Below are 21,845 nucleotides of genomic sequence, written 5' to 3'. Positions count from 1 at the left end.
CCAGACGCCAGCAGCAGAAGATAACTGTCCACGCTCAAAAGATTGAGAATATGGCCCAGTCAAAGGAACAAACCAATAGCTCAAATGAGACACAAGAGCTGAGACAACTAATGCTGAATATACGAACAGAAATGGAAAACCTCTTCAAAAATGAAATCGATAAATTGAGGGAGGACATGAAGAGGACATGGGCTGAACATAAAGAAGAAATAGAAAAACTGAAAAAACAAATCGCAGAACTTATGGAAGTGAAGGATAAAGTAGCAAACATAGAAAAAATAATGGATAGTTACAATGATAGATTTAAAGAGACAGAAGATAGAATTAGTGATTTGGAGGATGGAACATCTGAATTCCAAAAAGAAACAGAAACTATAGGGAAAAGAATGGAGAAATTTGAACAGGGTATCAGGGAACTCAAGGACAATATGAACCGCACAAATATACGTGTTGTGGGTGTCCCAGAAGGAGAAGAGAAGGGAAAAGGAGGAGAAAAACTAATGGAAGAAATTTTCACTGAAAATTTCCCAACTCTTATGAAAGACCTAAAATTACAGATCCAAGAAGTGCAGCGCACCCCAAAGAGATTAGACCCAAATAGGCGTTCTCCAAGACACTTACTAGTTAGAATGTCAGAGGTCAATGAGAAAGAGAGGATCTTGAAAGCAGCAAGAGAAAAACAATCCATCACATACAAGGGAAACCCAATAAGACTATGTGTAGATTTCTCAGCAGAAACCATGGAAGCTAGAAGACAGTGGGATGATATATTTAAAATACTAAAAGAGAAAAACTGCCAACCAAGACTCCTATATCCAGCAAAATTATCCTTCAAAAATGAGGGAGAAATTAAAACATTCTCAGACAAAAAGTCACTGAAAGAATTCGTGACCAAGAGACCAGCTCTGCAAGAAATACTAAAGGGAGCACTAGAGTCAGATACAAAAAGACAGAAGAGAGAGATATGGAAAAGAGTGTAGAAAGAAGGAAAATCAGATATGATATATATAATACAAAAGGCAAAATGTTAGAGGAAAATATTATCCAAACAGTAATAACATTAAATGTCAATGGACTGAATTCCCCAATCAAAAGACATAGATTGGCAGAATGGATTAAAAAACAGGATCCTTCTATATGCTGTCTACAGGAAACACATCTTAGACCCAAAGATAAACATAGGTTGAAAGTGAAAGGTTGGGAAAAGATATTTCATGCAAATAACAACCAGAAAAGAGCAGGAGTGGCTATACTAATATCCAACAAATTAGACTTCAAATGTAAAGCAGTTAAAAGAGACAAAGAAGGACACTATATACCAATAAAAGGAACAATTAAACAAGAAGACATAACAATCATAAATATTTACGCACCGAACCAGAATGCCCCAAAATACGTGAGGAATACACTGCAAACACTGAAAAGGGAAATAGACTCATATACTATAATAGTTGGAGACTTCAACTCACCACTCTCATCAAGGGACAGAACATCTAGACAGAAGATCAACAAAGAAATAGAGAATCTGAATATTACTATAAATGAACTAGACTTAATAGACATTTATAGGACATTACATCCCACAACAACAGGATACACCTTTTTCTCAAGTGCTCATGGATCATTCTCAAAAATAGACCATATGCTGGGTCACAAAGCAAGTCTTAACAAATTTAAAAAGATTGAAATCTTACACAACACTTTCTCGGACCATAAAGGAATGATGTTGGAAATCAATAATAGGCAGAGTGCCAGAAAATTCACAAATACGTGGAGGCTCAACAACACACTCCTAAACAACGAGTGGGTCAAAGAAGAAATTGCTAGAGAAATTAGCAAATACCTCGAGGCGAATGAAAATGAAAACACAACATATCAAAACTTATGGGACGCAGCAAAGGCAGTGCTAAGAGGGAAATTTATTGCTCTAAATGCCTATATCAGAAAAGAAGAAAAGGCAAAAATTCAGGAATTAACTATCCATTTGGAAGAACTGGAGAAAGAACAGCAAGCTAACCCCAAAGCAAGCAAAAGGAAAGAAATAACAAAGATTAGAGCACAAATAAATGAAATTGAAAACATGAAAACAATAGAGAAAATCAATAAGGCCAGAAGTTGGTTCTATGAGAAAATCAATAAGATTGATGGGCCCTTAGCAAGATTGACAAAAAGAAGAAGAGAGAGGATGCAAATAAATAAGATCAGAAATGGAAGAGGAGACATAACTACTGACCTCACAGAAATAAAGGAGGTAATAACAGGATACTATGAACAACTTTACGCTAATAAATACAACAATTTAGAGGAAATGGACGGGTTCCTGGAAAGACATGAACAACCAACTTTGACTCAAGAAGAGATAGATGATCTCAACAAACCAATCACAAGTAAAGAAATCGAAGCAGTCATTCAAAAGCTTCCTAAAAAGAAAAGTCCAGGACCAGACGGCTTCACATGTGAATTCTATCAAACATTCCAGAAAGAATTAGTACCAACTCTCCTCAAACTCTTCAAAAAAATCGAAGTGGAGGGAAAACTACCTAACTCATTCTATGAAGCCAACATTACCCTCATACCAAACCAGGCAAAGATATTACAAGAAAAGAAAACTACAGGCCGATCTCTCTAATGAATATTGATGCAAAAATCCTCAATAAAATTCTAGCAAATCGTATCCAACAACACATTAAAAGAATTATTCATCATGACCAAGTAGGATTCATCCCAGGTATGCAAGGATGGTTCAACATAAGAAAATCAATTAATGTAATACACCATATCAACAAATTAAAGCAGAAAAATCACATGATCATCTCAATTGATGCAGAGAAGGCATTTGACAAGATTCAACATCCTTTCCTGTTGAAAACACTTCAAAGGATAGGAATACAAGGGAACTTCCTTAAAATGATAGAGGGAATATATGAAAAACCCACAGCTAATATCATCCTTAATGGGGAAAAATTGAAAACGTTCCCCCTAAGATCAGGAACAAGACAAGGATGTCCACTATCACCACTATTATTCAACATTGTGTTGGAGGTTCTAGCCAGAGCAATTAGACAAGAAAAAGAAATACAAGGCATCAAAATTGGAAAGGAAGAAGTAAAACTATCACTGTTTGCAGACGATATGATACTATACGTTGAAAACCCGGAAAAATCCACAACAAAACTACTAGAGCTAATAAATGAGTACAGCAAAGTAGCAGGTTACAAGATCAACATTCAAAAATCTGTAGCATTTCTATACACTAGCAATGAACAAGCGGAGGGGGAAATCAAGAAACGAATCCCATTTACAATTGCAACTAAAAGAGTAAAATACCTAGGAATAAATTTAACTAAAGAGACAAAAGACCTATACAAAGAAAACTACAAAAAACTGCTAAAAGAAATCACAGAAGACCTAAACAGATGGAAGGGCATACCGTGTTCATGGATTGGAAGACTAAATATAGTTAAGATGTCAATCCTACCTAAATTGATTTACAGATTCAATGCAATACCAATCAAAATCCCAACAACTTATTTTTCAGAAATAGAAAAACCAATAAGCAAATTTATCTGGAAGGGCAGGGTGCCCCGAATTGCTAAAAACATCTTGAGGAAAAAAAACGAAGCTGGAGGTCTTGCGCTGCCAGACTTTAAGGCATATTATGAAGCCACAGTGGTCAAAACAGCATGGTATTGGCATAAAGATAGATATATCGACCAATGGAATAGAATAGAGTGCTCAGATATAGACCCTCTCATCTATGGTCATTTGATCTTTGATAAGGGAGTCAAGCCAACTCACCTGGGACAGAACAGTCTCTTCAATAAATGGTGCCTAGAGAACTGGATATCCATATGCAAAAGAATGAAAGAAGACCCATATCTCACACCCTATACAAAAGTTAACTCAAAATGGATCAAAGATCTAAACATTAGGTCTAAGACCATAGAACAGTTAGAGGAAAATGTCGGGAGATATCTTATGAATCTTACAATTGGAGGCGGTTTTATGGACCTTACACCTAAAGCAAGAGCACTGAAGAAGGAAATAAATAAATGGGAACTCCTCAAAATTAAACACTTTTGTGCATCAAAGAACTTCATCAAGAAAGTAGAAAGACAGCCTACACAATGGGAATCAATATTTGGAAACGACATATCAGATAAAGGTCTAGTATCCAGAATTTATAATGAGATTGTTCAACTCAACAACAAAAAGATAGCCAACCCAATTACAAAATGGGAAAAAGACTTGAATAGACACCTCTCAGAGGAGGAAATACAAATGGCCAAAAGACACATGAAGAGATGCTCAATGTCCCTGGCCATTAGAGAAATGCAAATCAAAACCACAATGAGATATCATCTCACACCCACCAGAATGGCCATTATCAACAAAACAGAAAATGACAAGTGCTGGAGAGGATGCGGAGAAAGAGGCACACTTATCCACTGTTGGTGGGAATGTCAAATGGTGCAACCACTGTGGAAAGCAGTTTGGCGGTTCCTCAAAAAGCTGAATATAGAATTGCCATACGATCCAGCAATACCATTGCTGGGAATCTACTCAAAGAAATTAAGGGCAAAAACTCAAACAGACATTTGCACACCAATGTTTATAGCAGCGTTATTTACAATTGCAAAGAGATGGAAACAGCCAAAATGTCCATCAACAGACGAGTGGCTAAACAAACTGTGGTATATACGTACGATGGAATATTATGCAGCGTTAAGACAGGATAAACTTATGAAGCATGTAATAACATGGATGGACCTAGAAAACATTATGCTGAGTGAGTCTAGCCAAAAGCTAAACGACAAATACTGTATGGTCCCAATGATGTGAATCGACACTCGAGAATAAACTTGGAATATGTCATTGGTAACAGAGTTCAGCAGGAGTTAGAAACAGGGTAAGATAATGGGTAATCGGAGCTGATGGAATACAGACGGTGCAATAGGACTAGATACAAAAACTCAAAAATGGACAGTACGATAATACCTAATTGTAAAGTAATCATGTTAAAATACTGAACGAAGCTGCATCTGAGCTATAGGTTTTTGTTTTGTTTTGTTTTGTTTGTTTTGTTCTTATTATTATTACTTTTATTTTTTTCTCTATATTAACATTCTATATCTTTTTCTGTTATACTGCTAGTTCTTCTAAACCGATGCAAATGTACTAAGAAACGATGATCATGCATCTATGTGATGATGTTAAGAATTACTGATTGCATATGTAGAATGGTATGACGTCTAAAAAAAAAAAAATGGTCAGCACAATACTGCCTAATTGTAATGTAATTATCTTGGAACGCTGAATGAAGCTGCATCTGATCTATAGTTTTTTTTTTTGTTTGTTTTGTTTTTTTTTCTCTTATATATTTTTGTACTTTTTATTTTTATTTGTGTTTTCTCTCTGTGTTATCACTTTATTTCTTTTTCTGTTGTAGTGCTATTTCTTTCTCTAAATCGATGCATATGTACTGAGAAATGATGACCATACACCTATGTGATGATATTAAGAATTACTGATTGCATATGTAGAATGGATTGATTTCTATTGTTGTGTTAGTTAATTTTTTTAATTAATAAAAAAAAAAAAGAGGAAAACACGAAAGCACAATGAAAGACGGTGATGCTCATTTTAGATGCATATTTTAGAAAATGTTTGGTAGGAATTTCACTTAGAGTATGCCACACTTCTTCACATTACCTATTAAAATACATTAAACATCATTTTATTCTTTATAGATAACTTTATATCAATGTTTGTGGCATCCTACAACAGGGTAGATTTCATTAGCACCACTTAAAAGGATTGGATGATGTGGAAGTATTGGAAATTTTGAATAAAAAATTATTGTAACAGACTAGGGCCATAATCTAAAATGTCTAGAACCTAGACATTTTAAACTTTAAGAAAACAAACTTTAAAAAATTAAACAATAAAAACAATCCCTTGCCCAAACTTTCTAAAAGAAGACCTAATGATGATAAGGGGTGTGGAAGGGAACTCAGAAAAGAAATTCTGATTATAAAATAAAAGGGTTTTAAATGAAGAAAAGTTGAGAGCATTCAAAGACAAAATGTAGAGTTATCCCAAGCTCAGCCTTTGGAGTCCTACAAAACAGGGTTACAGCCTGGCTTTGTCTCCTACTCATGAGGTAACCTTAGTGCAGGGTTTTTCAACCTTGCACTTTTGACATTTTAAGCCAGAAACTTTATTGTGGGGAGACTGTACTTAATAGCATCCTTGGGTTCTGTCCACTATGTCCGGCGCCGTCTCGCTCAGCTTCTGGTCCCCGGCCGGCGGAGGGAACAGGAGGGAGAGAGAGACAGACGCAGACAAACCGACTCAAGTGACAGACACGGGTTCGAGACACGCTGCAGTTGTGAGCACAGACCTTTACTGGAGCTAAGCTTGCAAGCTCTGTTACAAATTCCGCGCGGGACAGAATACCCCGCGGGGGAACAACCTCTATGCGGCCGTCAGGTACGGCTCCCTATGGGTCGTCTCCACCCACCCTGTCCGGGTAACCTCTTATATACTGTGCCCAAACCCAATAGGTTAGTGCCACGTATACAGAGGTGATTGGAAGATAGGGTTGGTGGGCGCGTACGTCATACGCGGAAACAGGATGCGGGCGCCATCTTGACTCACTCGATGGGCGGGGGGAACTCTAGAGCAGGCCACAGCGTGTCCACTAGGCCAGACCCGGGAGGCGGCTCTCCACATCTCCCCTTTTTTTATTTATTTTGACCCAGTGTCTCCATTGATGAGTGTGCTCCCGTGGGCCTGAGTGGCCCACTACATGTTTTGGTGCTTTGGGGAGTCTGGACTAGGCTTGCTAGGCACCAACCAGAATGCCACCTCATATAGAGACCGGAGAGCCTGTGAGCTGGAAACCACGTGACTCTCCCTGCAGTGCTTCGCCTCGCAACTGGGTTATGAGGGGGGCAGGAGAGCGGCAACCAGAATCGAGAGTGTCGCTAGGTGTCTCTGTGCAATGGCTGGAGTCTAGTCTGGCCAGGACTGCGACTTCGCCTAAGAGATCAGCCTACGACCAAAATTATGACTGCTGGTGCCGCCTTTTATACCCGGGACACAGCCATGGGCCTTGCAGCGGGTCTTGCTTTCGAGCGTCCCGCCCTGAGTGGCCGGGATGGGTCATACGGTGAAATGGGGGACTGGGCAGCAGGGCGGTCGTTGTCAGGAGCACCAGGGGCGAGTGACATAGCCAACATGGTAGTAACACGCAATTGCTGCTGTGTCTGGAACAAGCGTTCTAACAAGCATTTAACAGTGACTAATCCCACTAATAGTCCCACCGCTACGAGAATCCAAGTAGTCAAATTGGGCCAAGAGAACCAAGAGGTGACTCGGTTCCACAGACTTTGTACAGTCTCGCCCAGTTTGGAAAGGTCGAAGGCAACGGGGGTTAACTTGATCTTCCCAAGCACTTTAAGGTCTGATTCCACCTGTTGGGAGAGTGGGGGGTATTAAAACTGGTCCCCCCTTCTAAACAGTCGAAGGGTGACCGGCGTTTTCGTTGCCATCTCGTCAGTCGCCGCCGTCATCAGCAGAGTTGGAGTCCTGATCTGATGGTTCAGGTTGAAGGCTTGTTGGTTTTTTGGGCAACAGCTCCGTGGCCTCCTTGGGCGATGTCACGGTTCTCACCAGTCTTTCCGGAACCCACACTGGTTGACGTCCTGGCTCCTGGGGAAAAACACAAACAGAGCCTCTGGCCCAGCTGAGCACTGGGTCAGGGCCTTGCCATTGTCCTGACAGGACATCCTTCCAACGGACTAGACCTCTATGTGGAGGACTCGGAGTAGTGTGCTGAAGAACAGGTGTCATTCCTAGTGAAGTTTCATTTAAAAATTATATGTAAATAAGGCTACAGACAGTTGAGCCTTCGGGGACAGGCCGTGGCCTATTCCCCCTTTCTGTTTTTTTTGAGCAAGTCTTTAAGAGACCTGTGTGCTCTTTCAATGATTCCTTGCCCTTGAGGGTTGTAGGGGATACCATGTTTTAATTGTACTTCCATATTATCACAAAATTTTTGGAAGGTTCTACTAGTGTAAGCAGGTCCATTATCTGTCTTTAATATTTTTGGCTTACCCCACGCTGCCCAAGCGGCAAGGCAGTGTGCAATGACTTGGTGGACTTTTTCTCCTGTCTCAGCAGAGGCAAATAATATCTGAGAACATGTGTCTACTGACACATGCAGGTATTTAATTTTACCATACTCTGAATGATGAGTGACATCCATTTGCCAAATGTCTCCTGGGATGAGGCCCTTAGGGTTAACTCCAACCGAAGGGACTGCTCTTTGTTCTGCACAATCCCTGCAGGCTCGGACTATATCTCTAGCCGCTGCACGCGGAATACTAAACCGCTTAGCTAGGGTACCTGCATTGATATGAAATTTGGCATGGAACTCTCGGGCTTGCTGATATGGTGTCAGCGCGGGGAAGACGTGTGGCTGTCGAGTGGCCACATCTACTATGTGATTTCCTTGTGTCATGGGACCAGGCAGGCCTGTATGGGCCCTAATATGAGTTGTGTAAAAGGGATGTTGTCTAGCACGTATTGTCTCTTGAAGCTCGAGAAAGAATGTGCTCACTGTGGAGGAACATTTTATAATGCCCACAGTTTCTAAAATTTGTAGAGAATTTACGACATAAATGGAATCAGAGATAATATTCAGGGGGCCAGGAAACTCTTTCAGGACTGTAATAATGACTTGCAATTCAACCCACTGAGGTTTTTGTGGTTGAAAAAATACTGTTTTGGGAGTGTCCCCTTCCACACAATACGCCCCTGTACCGGAGCTGGAGCCATCCGTGTACACGGTGAGGGCGCTCGCTAGTGGCTTAGGCGAAGTTACTTTAGGAAAAATTACTGGGTGTCGAGTAACAAACTGCAAAAGGGGGGCTTTTGGGAATTGATTGTTAATGTTTCCTAGAAATATACACCGGAGGATTGCCCATTGATCTATGCACCCAGCGAGTATCTCAAGTTGTTGGGAAGAGTAAGGTACTCTGAGGTTTTTAGGTTGCTGGCCGAAATGTTGTATGGCCCTTTTAATTGATTCTAAGGCCAGATCTGCAACAGCTATAGGATAGTGCTCTAGGACTTTTTTGGGAGAAACTCCAGGGTGGACCCAGAGTAGTGGTCCTTGCTGCCATAGCACTGCCGTGGGCTGTAACTCTGTCGGCAGCACGCAGGCTTCAAAAGGCTCACTGGGGTTTATTCTTTTCAGAGTAGCGCTGCTGAGCGCCTGCTCCACTCGGGGGAGCCCTTGCCTACCATCCACCGGAAGGCGCCGCGTCTCTAGGGGCGCAGCGGTAGGCGCGGGCGGGGCGGAGGGCAGCGGGGGCGAGACCGGGAGCCCCCCCAGATCGATCAGCAGAGGTGCGCCTGCACTCTCAGCCTCGTCACCATCTGACTCTGAGTCAGAGTCGTCTGAACTAGCGCCAGACTCTGGCGGCTTACAAGTGGGCGGCTCACTTTCACAGGAGCCGTCCGCTAAAAGGGTCTTTAAGGGAGCTAACAAAGGTAAACTTCCGGACTGCCCCATGTTTGCAGTCGGCACTGTACTTTAATCACTCGGAGAGCTCTTCCGAGTCCCCGGGGCTACCTGAAAGCCCGCGGGCCTTAACTCTCACGTAATAAGAAGTACTCACCTTCTCGCGGTGATCAGGCGCGGGAAGTCCGCTGCGAGCTCAGGATGCACGTCCTTCTCAGTTCAAGAAGAGACAGTACGGCTCTCCTTGCAGAAGAGGTGTCGAGAGAGGAGGGGGCCCCGTACGGGCCACCACTTGTCCGGCGCCGTCTCGCTCAGCTTCTGGTCCCCGGCCAGCGGAGGGAACAGGAGGGAGAGAGAGACAGACGCAGACAAACCGACTCAAGTGACAGACACGGGTTCGAGACACGCTGCAGTTGTGAGCACAGACCTTTACTGGAGCTAAGCTTGCAAGCTCTGTTACAAATTCCGCGCGGGACAGAATACCCCGCGGGGGAACAACCTCTATGCGGCCGTCAGGTACGGCTCCCTATGGGTCGTCTCCACCCACCCTGTCCGGGTAACCTCTTATATACTGTGCCCAAACCCAATAGGTTAGTGCCACGTATACAGAGGTGATTGGAAGATAGGGTTGGTGGGCGCGTACGTCATACGCGGAAACAGGATGCGGGCGCCATCTTGACTCACTCGATGGGCGGGGGGAACTCTAGAGCAGGCCGCAGCGTGTCCACTAGGCCAGACCCGGGAGGCGGCTCTCCACACACTAGAGGTCAGTTTGACAATCAGAATTGCCACTCAACATTGCTAAATATCTCTTAGGGGTCAAAAATCACCTGGTTGAGAACCCCTGATTTAGGCAGATTATAACATATTTTTAAAACTCCAAATAAACCAAATTATTCTACAACAATCACGCTCCCAACTAGAGCAGACATTCTTGTCACGGACCTAAAACTGAGGATTTGGAGAGTCACCCAATCAATTTAAATCATTTCAAGTTTTCTTACAAATTAAAGGAATTTCACAAGAAATCTCCAAACCAGCTAGTAATCTTTGTGAAATGACAGAGAATGTGAAAGGGAAATTCTGCAAGCTATGGATTGGTAGGATTGTTGTATTTTCCTGCAAAATTACATTGCATATCATTAAATAGATGGCTTATGTGGCAGTTAGATTCAGTTGTCAACTTGGCCAGGTGAAGGTGCCTAGATCTATTGCTGTGGACATGAGCCAGTGGCATGTAAACCTCATCTGTTGCTGATTACATCCGCAGTCGGCTAGGAGGCATACCTGCTGCAATGAATGATGTTTGATTTAACTGGCTGGTGCTTAAATGAGAGAGCTCAACATAGCACAGCCTAAGCAGCTCAGCGTACCTCATCTCAGCACTCGCAGCTCAGCCCAGGCCTTTGGTAATGCAGAAAGAAATCACTCCGGGGGAAAGCTGTTGGAACCCAGTGGCCTGGAGAGAAGGCCAGCAGAGAGCACCCTGTGCCTTCCCATGTAAGAAAGAACCTCAGTTGAAAGTTAGCTGCCTTTCCTCTGAAGAACTAATGAAATAAATCTCCTTTTATTAAAAACGAGTCCGTCTCTGGTGTGTTGTGTTCCGGCACCTAGCAAACTAGAACAGCTTAATTTAGAAAAGAAGGTGTGATTGTAGGAGATAACATGGGTTTACAAGAACTCAGTGAGCGGGCGGGCCGCGGTGGCTCAGCGGGCAAAGTGCTTGCCTGCTATGCCGGAGGACCTCGGTTCGGTTCCCGGCCCCAGCCCATGTAACAAAAACGGAGAAACAGAATACAATAAAAAACAAGAAAAATGTTTCCCTTTCTTCCTTCCTTCCTTCCTTCTCTCTGTCTTTAAAAAAAAAAAAAAAAAAAAAAAAAGAACTCAGTGAGCCAAAAAACCTAATTAATTTCTCTTTCCTTCGTTCCTTCATTCCTTTCTCCCTCCCTCCATCTCTCCCTTCCTCCCTTCCTTCCTTTATATTACTAGTTTGGGTAGACAGGGAGAATTTAACAAATCTAAGCTGTCTTTATATTACCAAGACATTTGGTAGAGTGTCTTCTGAGAACCCTGGGGAGAAATATATAAAAATATTAGCTAAATAATGGTGTGGTCAGGGGAATTAATAGTTGATTAATTATATCCAATGGGTCTTAATTAATGAGTTAACCTGGGGGAATAAAAATTAAATTGGGCCAAAAAAGGTATGCTTTTCAAATTTCCAGATGACATAAAACTGAGAGATATCTAATGTGTTAGAGAACAAAATAAAAATTTGAAAACCTTTCAAACATAAAAGAACTACAAAAATATGCATCTCCACAGTCATCAAGTACTCTGCAGAGAGTCATCAAGGTTTCTCTGCAGAGAAGTTAGGAAATGTAACTTTTTTTTTTAGCTGAGCACAGTGCTGTTTTCTCACTAAAAATAGAGACAGACAGACAAGCAATAAACTTCAGCATCTTAAATGGCCAAAATATAACAAAACTAAGTAAGTGAGATTTAACAAGATCAATAAATCATCTTGATTTTATATTAAAATTAGAGAATTATAACAAGTCTCACTTTTATATGAATACAAACAGTTTGCTAAATAGAATAGTAGCAAATTTAATCCATTAATGTAGTAAAGGATTAATACTTGGTAGAGTAGGGGCTCTTTCAACACTGCAAATACAGTCTAATATCTGTCTGATCTGTCACTCCCTCCTCTAGGCCCTGTGCATTTGACAGCCAATATAACCCAGACAATTTTGTTGTCATTCTTCGAAGTTATAAGCATTGCTGAAATGAGCATAGAAACAATGCTGTAATCAGCATTTTATGCATCTTTTGAAACAATGAATAGTTATAATTCCTGGAGATGGAATTGGTAGGTCAAAGTAAGATGATACCTTTTACACTTTGTAAAATCCAGATTTGCCTGCCCTAAAGACTGGTGAGTATAGTCTAACAGCAGTTTGCGGGAGTGCCTGCTTCTCCATAATGTTGCCTGACACTGGTCATTAACATGATTAAAAAAAGAAAAAAAACTTTAATGAAATGATAATGAAAGTAAAATAATAGTTCATTGTGGTTTTACTTAGTATTTCTTTATAAGAAAGGTTAGCATCTTTTTAAATGCCTATTTTTTTCCCTCTATCATATATTGCATTTTCTTGCCTCTTTCCTTTTTCATCTTCTTCTTGTTGATTTGAAGAAATACTTTATATATTGAGTATATTTTCCCAAATTTGTTATCTTTTAATTTCTTTTTATACAGGGAAGTTTTCACATTTTAAAATATATTCCATTTTTTCATTTTTTTTCTTTATGGCTTCTAATCTTAGTGTCCTGCTATAAAAAAGCCTTCCCTGCAATCAAATTAGAATATCTTTTCATATATTTTTTTCTAGTATCAGTTTTTCTTTTTATGAAATTTAAATATTTAATCAATTTGAGTTTTACCTTTGTGAATGGTATAGGTAGATAAATGTTTTTCACCCTTTTCAGTGTTCAGGTACTGTCTGAACATTTTTATTTAAATGCTGTCTTATTAAGATTTAATTTTTAGGGTGGGATACGGTGGCTCAGTAGGCAGAGTTTCTCGCCTGCCAAGCAGGAGACCCGGGTTTGATTCCTGGTGCCTGCCCATGCAAAAAAAAAAAAAAAAAGATTTAATTTTTAATCTTATTATTTCTGTTATCAATATTTTATCATAAGCTTGTAGGACCTATATGAAGGAAATTATAAAATTTAACTAAAAAGCAATAAGTAAAACTTTGATAAACGCAGAGTCATACCATATTTCTAAATTGGAAGGATCACTATTGTAAAGGTTTCCATTCTTCCCAAATTGATGTATAGATTTAATGCCAGTCCAAACAAAATGCCAATAGAATATTTTTGGAACTTGACAAAATGTTTTGAAAGAGGTAGCTTGAAAAAAGAGGCTGAAAGATGTAACCAACCAAAGAGAATTGGAAAAGAAAGGACTATGAAGGGAATTTGAGCTACAGGGTATTGCAATAAATCAAAAAGGTAGAATAAATAAATAGCAACACAGTCTGTGCAAGAAGAGACAGATATTTTAGAATAAATTGAAAATAAAAACCTAAGAATTAGATTCTCATAGTTAGTAATTAATATAACAGCAGTTCAAACCAGTGAGAAAAATAGCCATTATTTTACAAAATGATGATTAAAATATTATAATCCATTTATTTGGGTAAAAAAGTAGTTGCATCTTTATATCATACTCATGGATTATATAGAGAGCTAGATATAAAACAAAACACAACAACAACAAACTAGAAAATAATTGTCGATGAATGTGAATTTGGTTTTGTAGATGATACAGCTACTTCCTAAGCATTCAGGTAAAGGAAAGAAATCACAAAAGAAAATTTCCATACATTGCATTATATAAAATTTTAAACTTTCATCCATCAAAACACATAAACAAAAATACAAAGCAGATTACTAGCTCTGAAAAATATCTTTATTATATAAATATTAAAAATAAAAATATGCTCAACCAATGGAAAAATGGTCAAAAGACATGGCAAGCAATATACAAAAATAAAATAAAATAAATAAAATGCCAATAAGGATGGAATATGTGTTTTCACTCCTTATCAAAGGAATTCAAATTAATAAATGGGGTGATAACACTTTTTTAACCTGTCAATTTTGCAAAGATTAAAACATGACAGTGGCCATTGTTGACAAGGATAAGCTGTAGCAAGCACCTCTACACTGCTAGTGAGAAAAGAAATTGTTCCAAGCTACCTGGAGGGCAATGCAGCAATATATATTAAAAGCTTTAAATGAGTTTTCCATCTCTACTCAGTAGTTCTACTTTTAGCAAATTATTTCAAGGAAATCATCAAATACATATTCAGAATTTATAGAGAATGGTTCATATAATATTATTAAAAAAATTTATTATGAAGTATTTAAAACATACAAAAACATAAAGAGTAGTACAGTGAACACCCAAGTTTAAGAAATAAATAATTATCTTATTTATATGAAATGCCCAGAACAGGCAAATCTGTAGAGACAGACAGTAGATTAGTGGTTGCCAGGGGCTGGGGGGAAAAGGGGTGGGACTGCTAATAGCTCCGGGGTTTCCATTTGGGGTGATGAAAAATATTCTAGAATTTGATAGTGGTGGTGGTTGCACAATATTGTGAGCATACTAAAAGCCACTAAATTGTGCACTTTAAGATGGCGAACTTTATGTTATGTGAATTTTATTTCAATGAAAGAATTTTTTTTAAAGAAAAAAATAAATTATTATCAATACAATTGAAGCCCTTTATCCACACCTACCCTAATACATTCACCTTCCTGATATCCAGAGGTGATTGTAATATTATAATTATGATGTGTCATTATATAATTATAGACTTGCAAGATGTTCAAGATTGAGACAATTGATTAAATCATTTATTAATGAATTAAATACTGAAATCTCTACTATTGAATAGTGAAATAGTATTTATTAGTGAATTAAAAGAAGGTATTTTTATTATTATACACATAATACATTCTCATTTTGGGACATTTAGAAAAATACTGTCTCAAAACAAGCAAAATTGATAAATCACCCATAATCCCACCAACCCAGCATAACCATTGTTGCGTTTGTTGTATGTCTGCTCTGTCTTCTAATCTTTTCTTTATATTTGAAATTTACCTGTTACTTCAAAAACAAATCATACTGCTTTATAATTTTCTTTTCCTCTTACAAATTCAAAATATTTGAAAAATAAGTTAACAGGGTGGCCAAAGTGGCTCAGCAGGCAGAATTCTCGCCTGCCATGCCGGAGACCCGGGTTCGCTTCCTGGTCCCTGCTCAGGCAAAAAAAAAAAAAGTAGAAATAAGTTAATAGCTACACACCATTCCCTTGTATAGGTGAATATTTATTTTTTTATGTTTTATATTATTCCAGTTTTTCACTATTAAAATTGAAGCTGCATTAAACTTCTTTGCAACTAAATATTTCCTATACAACAATAATTATTTATTAGAATAAATTCCTAATAGTGGTATGTTTGGTTTAAAATTCTAAACAAAAACAATCATTCTTTAGGAGAATATTTAGTGACATGATATATTGCTAAATTTAAAAGTAGACTACAAAAGAGAATATATATTGTATTTGTAAATGTTAAAAGAAGTATACAAAGTGAAAGAGCTGAAAGGAAATACAGAATATCAAAATATTCACAAAAAGTATCTCTGGGAGGAGGGATTGTAGATTACTTTTATTTTCTTCTTTGTGCTTTAATCTATTGTCCAGATTTTCTACAGCAAGCATATATTACCTACATTAATCATTTATTAGTAATCAGAGACAAAATAATAGTTTTAAATAAATGAATAAATGCTGAAAAAAATTGCACAAGAACAGGTTTAGAAAATAATAGCTTAATTATTCTTGTGAGAAAGACCTGTGTCTTAGTGAACCGCAAGCTCAAAGTCAACAAGATATTGAAGATGTTTAAGAATAAAATGCAATATTACATTGTCTAGAATAAAATGAAATAATGATCTTTCCACAGACTATGTCTATTGGACTACAGATGCCACACTGTATTCTGTAGAGGTAATATGGTATGCTCAGATAAGTGACTCCCAGGTTGTTGACAGGGTTTGGAATTTGGTACAAATTATTGAGCCAAGCCATTCAGAAAAGCACCAGGGGCTGATTATGTATATATATCAATACAAATCCACCATTGCTAGGATTACCTGAAATAATATGTGGTGGTATTTTGTTTTTGTTTTAAAATTTACCTTCATTGAGCTCTAACCACTTCTTGGCAGTTTTCTCTTTTGAGAACTCTGAACTACATGTTGAAAGAGGAATGATAAACACATTGAATCAAGGCCAGCAACTAATTCCAAGGGAATCAGGGGAATGGGGCATTCAGATTTTCAAGGGACTGATTAGAAAAAGCAGGTGTCTACATTACGGTTGTAGTTGACTTGCTCTTTTGGAAAAGGCATCGGGAGAGGGATCAGTCTCAGGCAAGAGCAGGTAAGTTTTCAGGTCACAGCAAGAATCCAGTCCTATAATCATTCTAACAAACACCAGGGTTTTTATGCCATAAAAATACCCATTTTTAGGGTCGGTCAATCCTAGTATTGCTCTCATAACTAGGATGAGGAAGAAATGTAAAATATCTGTATATTTTTTACTAAATTTCTACACTGAGTCGCCATTCTACGTAGTAACAGAAAACTTAATCTGGCTAGTTCTCTGTTAATTTGATCACTTCAATTTTTTTATTTACTCCCCCCCCCCCCCTTTTTTTTTTTGCATGGGCAGGCACCGGGAAACGAACCTGGTCTCCAGCATGGCAGGCGAGAACTCTGCCTGCTGAGCCACCGTGGCCCACCCTTTTTACCCATTTTGAGTCTGTTCTTAGACACTGTTGGGCTCTGTTCCTCTCTCCTTCTCCCATGTCCTGTGGTAAGGACCTGCCTGTTTCTGTCCAGTTCTCCCTAGGACACAGTCTTACCCTGTTAGGAAATTCGTGGTTAGTGTCTAGCTACTGTTTACTTGTCAAGCTCCGGAGCCATAGTTACCCCCTGAATTCTTCACCCTTGTTCAACCTGATAGATTAGACATCCAGGTGATTATTCTGCTACAACTGCCCATCTAAAATCAAACTAGACCAAATCCTTTAGCAAGCACCTCATCCCAGCTGGCATATCCTGGCTGGATCATGATTCTGTCGCTATCTTGCCAATTCTGACTGTGGTTGCGTGAATCCACAAGTCTTTCTTTAAAGCAGCAATTGGCCTTTTGCTGTCTTACACAATAGAGCAGCATTGAAATTTTGTATTATACTGGTCAAAACGGTAAAATCTGATTTCCTCCCTTTATTTCAGAAAGTACAGTAACATAATTGCATAAAAAAATTGATGGAAGTAAAATTTCTTCATCAGTCTCTCTCAAAGTGATTTCAATTATTTTACAGGAAAATAGACAGTAAAAGAAAAGACATCCCTCTGGTATTGTCATTATACAAAAGAAAATCCAGAAAAACATGCAAAATGAAGTTGCCTAAAGTGTGTAGAAAAAATCAAATTCTTTAAGGAACAGATGAACTATGGGAACAGACAGATGAACCAAAGACTTCAAAATTTTATCAGCTTTTCAAATAAACTAAAGAAATTACTGGCAGATGTGGTTTTGTGTCATTTTTGGAAAGGTGAGCTGACCAGGAGTGTATCTCAAACAACAGTGACATGGGAAAACAAAGGAAACCAAGGCTACTAATTAATATGAATTTCATTGAGTTCAGTAGCATTTGTTGACAAAATATTAGAATTTAAGAGTTCCTGCCCATAATGGAGGCTTATCTAATTTTTATTGAATGAATACAGAGGGATTAGTTTAAATGCCAATTCTCCAATTGAAACTTTCAAATTTCTTTTAAGCAGGTCAAGTTCAATCAAACAGATCTTACTTTGAAAGGGAACCTCTTTTTTTGTGCATAAGAACTTAGTTTACACCTGCATAGCTAGTCCTCATCTGGGACATACTCACCTGGCCAAACCTGATATTTTTGACTGACATCTGCTCTGATTGGTTGGTTCCTGTGCATGTTCTGACTGTTGACCATGACATTGTAAGTAGCATCCCTGCATCTTTATCTCCCGAAAGATGTCTCTGATGTAGGAAATACAATAAATCAATGGGAAGAAATAGGAAATTGAATTAATTGTATTAGAGAATTTTTCTAGCTATTTAAGGTAACTCAAAGCAAAATTAATTTCAGGAGCATTAAAGAACCAAGTGCAAAAAAAGAAATAATAATCTGTTATAAAAATGCAAGAATCAAATATAGGTGAATATCTGATTTCCAGGAGAGCAACATAAATAATGGAAGAAATCATTAAGAAATGCTCAACAAACTTTTTTAAATGAAAGTTTTATATTTTATATATCCAAAAGCATGAATAAAACTAGAAAGCAGAGAGTACAATGGAAAAACATATTTGCCACATTTATGACAAGGGGCTTACAAAAAAGTTTATATAAATAGATTAAAAAAGCATTCAGACCCAATAGAAGCATGGGCAAAGGGCATTAATAGGTAATTCACAAAAGAGGAAATGGCTACTGAATATATGAAAAACTAGTTAATGCAGTATTCCCAAATAAGTACAAACAAGAAAACAAAGCCTTTTTTTATTAATTAAAAAAAATTAACTAACAAAACATTTAACAAAGCCTTTTTTTAACCTATCAAATTAGAAAAGATTTTTTTTCTTTTTGAATGTTATTAGGCACTGCAAGACTGTATGAGACTTCAAATATTTCTGTTAGTACTGAAAATTGCTACAACTACTAACCATCAATTTGACAGTATAATTCAAGAGCCTTCAAAAAGAATTATGTGTGTGGATCTAGTAATTATAGTAGTCTATCCTACAGAATAATCTTACAAAGATTTATGAACATCGATTTTCTTCCTTAGCATAATTTCTAACAGCTAAAACTGGAACCCACAAAATTTAACAAAATAGAGAATTGTGATACATTGGTATGATGTAAAATCAGGCACTCATTGAAATGATGTTACAAATAATTTTTAATGACAAAATTTTAAATAATTTTGTAAAATACAAAAAGCAGAATGCAAAAGTTTATACACAGTAGGTTCATGACATGGTTAAAAAAAAGAAAGGTGAAAAATAATGGAAGGAAATCACTAAAATATTAAAAGTGCTAACTCTTATTGTGGGCATAACTGTATTCTCATTTTCTCCTTTATAGTTTATACCAAGTTTTCTAGAATGAGCATGAATTGCTTTCATAGTCAGTTAAAAAGATAAAACATTATTTTAAAAGAAAATCTCCAGAATTATTCTTGCTATAACCTGATAAAAAGCACCACAGGAAAACATTTTGATGTGTTATTTTTTGTAGAATTTTTAGAAGCAGAATTTCACGGTTCTATTCAATCACAAGCTCAAGGGTAACTATTTTTTGGCAGGACAGTAGTGAGTAATAACTAGGCAAAAATTGAGTGTATTTAGTTTAAAAAAAACAGTAATTAAAATACATCTATTCATTAAAAAACAAATACTCTGAAGGAAAAAAAATCCACTGGCAGCTCATGGTTTAAGAACACAAACATCTTGTTTTATACCATCAGGACTAATTAGTTTAAAAATTGCACAGCATTTTGCTTCAGCTTTAATTTCTCAGTTTCTGAAAGTATTACTGTTTTTTGAATGGTGACAACTTGTCCTAAGCTTTCCACCATCATTCTTCTCCATTTTCCCAGAGCATCACTGCTTTTAGAGTTGTCTGCCGTCAAAATGAGTCGTATTAGATTCACACAGTAGTGAGAATCCAGGTCTTGCCCCTAGAGCCAGCCCCAGGCAAAATTGGAGCTAAAGTTAGTGGCTCTTCCCTTCTCCAGCTCAGCTTCTGGTACATCCCACCCTCTCAAAATCTGTTTTTACATGCTTTAATCCCTAAAGTGACGCTAATATTTTGAACACGGACTATACACAAGGCATTGTGCTTTCGCCTATATTATTTTTTGGGGGGTGGTGGTGGTGGTGGTTGTGGTGCATGGTCCAGGAATTGAAGCCAGGTCTCCTGCATGGAAGGTGAGCATTCTACCGCTGAACCACCCGTGCACCCTTATACTATTTATTTTATCCTCACATTAACTTGTGAGGTTAATTTGCCTAGCTATATGGATGAGGATGCTTTGAAGCCCAGCGAGGTTAAGAAAATTGCAACTGGTCACATAGCTAGCCACTGGCACAATTCAAATTCAGGTCTGTTCTGATTTGAAAGCTGAACTTATTCTCAGTGGGTAGGGTGAACACCTGGGGTCATAGGACCCTTTAAACAATCTTATGAATAGTGTGCCTATTTCCCAACTAAAATTCAAATTGTCTTAAATTTGAAACAGTCTAAAGCTTTTCAGATTTCTTCAGAAATTTCACTAAGATTATGGACATCTGCATAATTATGTCTAGTATAATTTAAACAGAACATTATTAAATGAATGTGGGCACCACTCATTTTTTTCTCAGATTGGCACACCTTTCTCAAAATCACATACAATTGGTAACAAGAAATTTCAAGTTCTCTCTGTGCACTTAGCATTTCTCCACTAATGAATACCCCACTTTCCCTCTGTAACTACTCAAGATTTTAAGACACTGATTTTCAAGGAATTTTTTTCTTACTACATAATCAATTCTAATTCAGCTCTTAACTAGTTATATGCCCTTAGGGAGTTTACTTTGGGTCTCTGAGCTACAGGTTTCTCACGTGTAAAAATGGAGACTAGAACCCTCCTCTTGGGTAATGGGAAGGATTAAATGAGATAATGCAAGAAAAGTGCTTGATCCTTGGGTGGGGGAACTCATCAAAGTATTCCTTATTCAACTCTCTCCCCCTTTCCTTTCCATACTAGTATTTTTTCTATTTAAAGATCACCATATCTTCGCAATGTTTTTCTTTTTCTTTTCTTCCAGGATAATAAGTAATTCCTGTTTCTTAACTCTTTTCTAGGGGATCTTGTTTACTGATTATGTGTTTATCACAACTTTTCCATTCCTCAACACCTTAATGAACAAGACCTAATAGGGTCTGGTAAAAGCAGTAACCAATATCTTTTCCATCTCCCTTTCCATTTCCTCCTCCATCCCTATTCCCCACAAAAAACTGAGACCGACAAACACTACCCCAAAAGTTATCAATTAAATAATTCTTCCTTCAGTGGTCAAAGAATGAATGTTGATCAAGAGGATAGCTTGACAGAAGAGAGGGGAAAAAAGTCTTTTCCTAACTGACTTCACATTATTCATCACCCATCCATGGCAACCATTCCACTGGAAGTCCCTTCTCTGTACAAGGCAAGGTATTGAGAGGCCTTGTAACACCCAGCCCACGCACCTCTGCAAACCTGGCCAATACTTAGTATCTTGGATCACAAGAAATTTTTAGTGTGAAAATGATGCAATGAGCTGAGAAATGGAATATTTCCCATCCAGTAATATTTAACGGAAACTTGATCATAAAGAATTCTTTTTGATGGTTAAACCAAAGAATTCGAGCATTCATATCCTACAGCTGGACAAATGGCTAAGAACCCACTTGATGAGTTAAGGTATGAGGAATATGAATTCTGTGTTCAGAAAACTTCCCACATTCTTCAGCTGGTAAGCCACTGATTTAGAAAAAGCCAGGCGCCCAGGAAGGGTGATGTTTCTGATGGGTAATCTTTTTGTTTTGTTTTGATTTTTTGTTGCTGTTGTGTGTGTAAATGTGCTCAT

At 38.0% G+C, this 21,845-nt stretch overlaps 1 long non-coding RNA gene across 7 annotated transcripts in view; it reads left to right on the top strand.

The window, feature by feature from the left end:
• LOC143662569 (uncharacterized) overlaps nt 1-21,845 on the top strand; it is a 198,512-nt gene that overhangs the window by 99,441 nt on the left and 77,226 nt on the right. The gene's annotated exons all lie outside the window — the stretch shown is intronic.

Source organism: Tamandua tetradactyla, chromosome 18, assembly GCF_023851605.1.
Source record: "Tamandua tetradactyla isolate mTamTet1 chromosome 18, mTamTet1.pri, whole genome shotgun sequence".
NCBI lineage: Eukaryota > Metazoa > Chordata > Mammalia > Pilosa > Myrmecophagidae > Tamandua > Tamandua tetradactyla.
The sequence above is the reverse complement of the archived record's forward strand: the minus strand, read 5'-3'. Positions and strand labels throughout refer to the sequence as shown.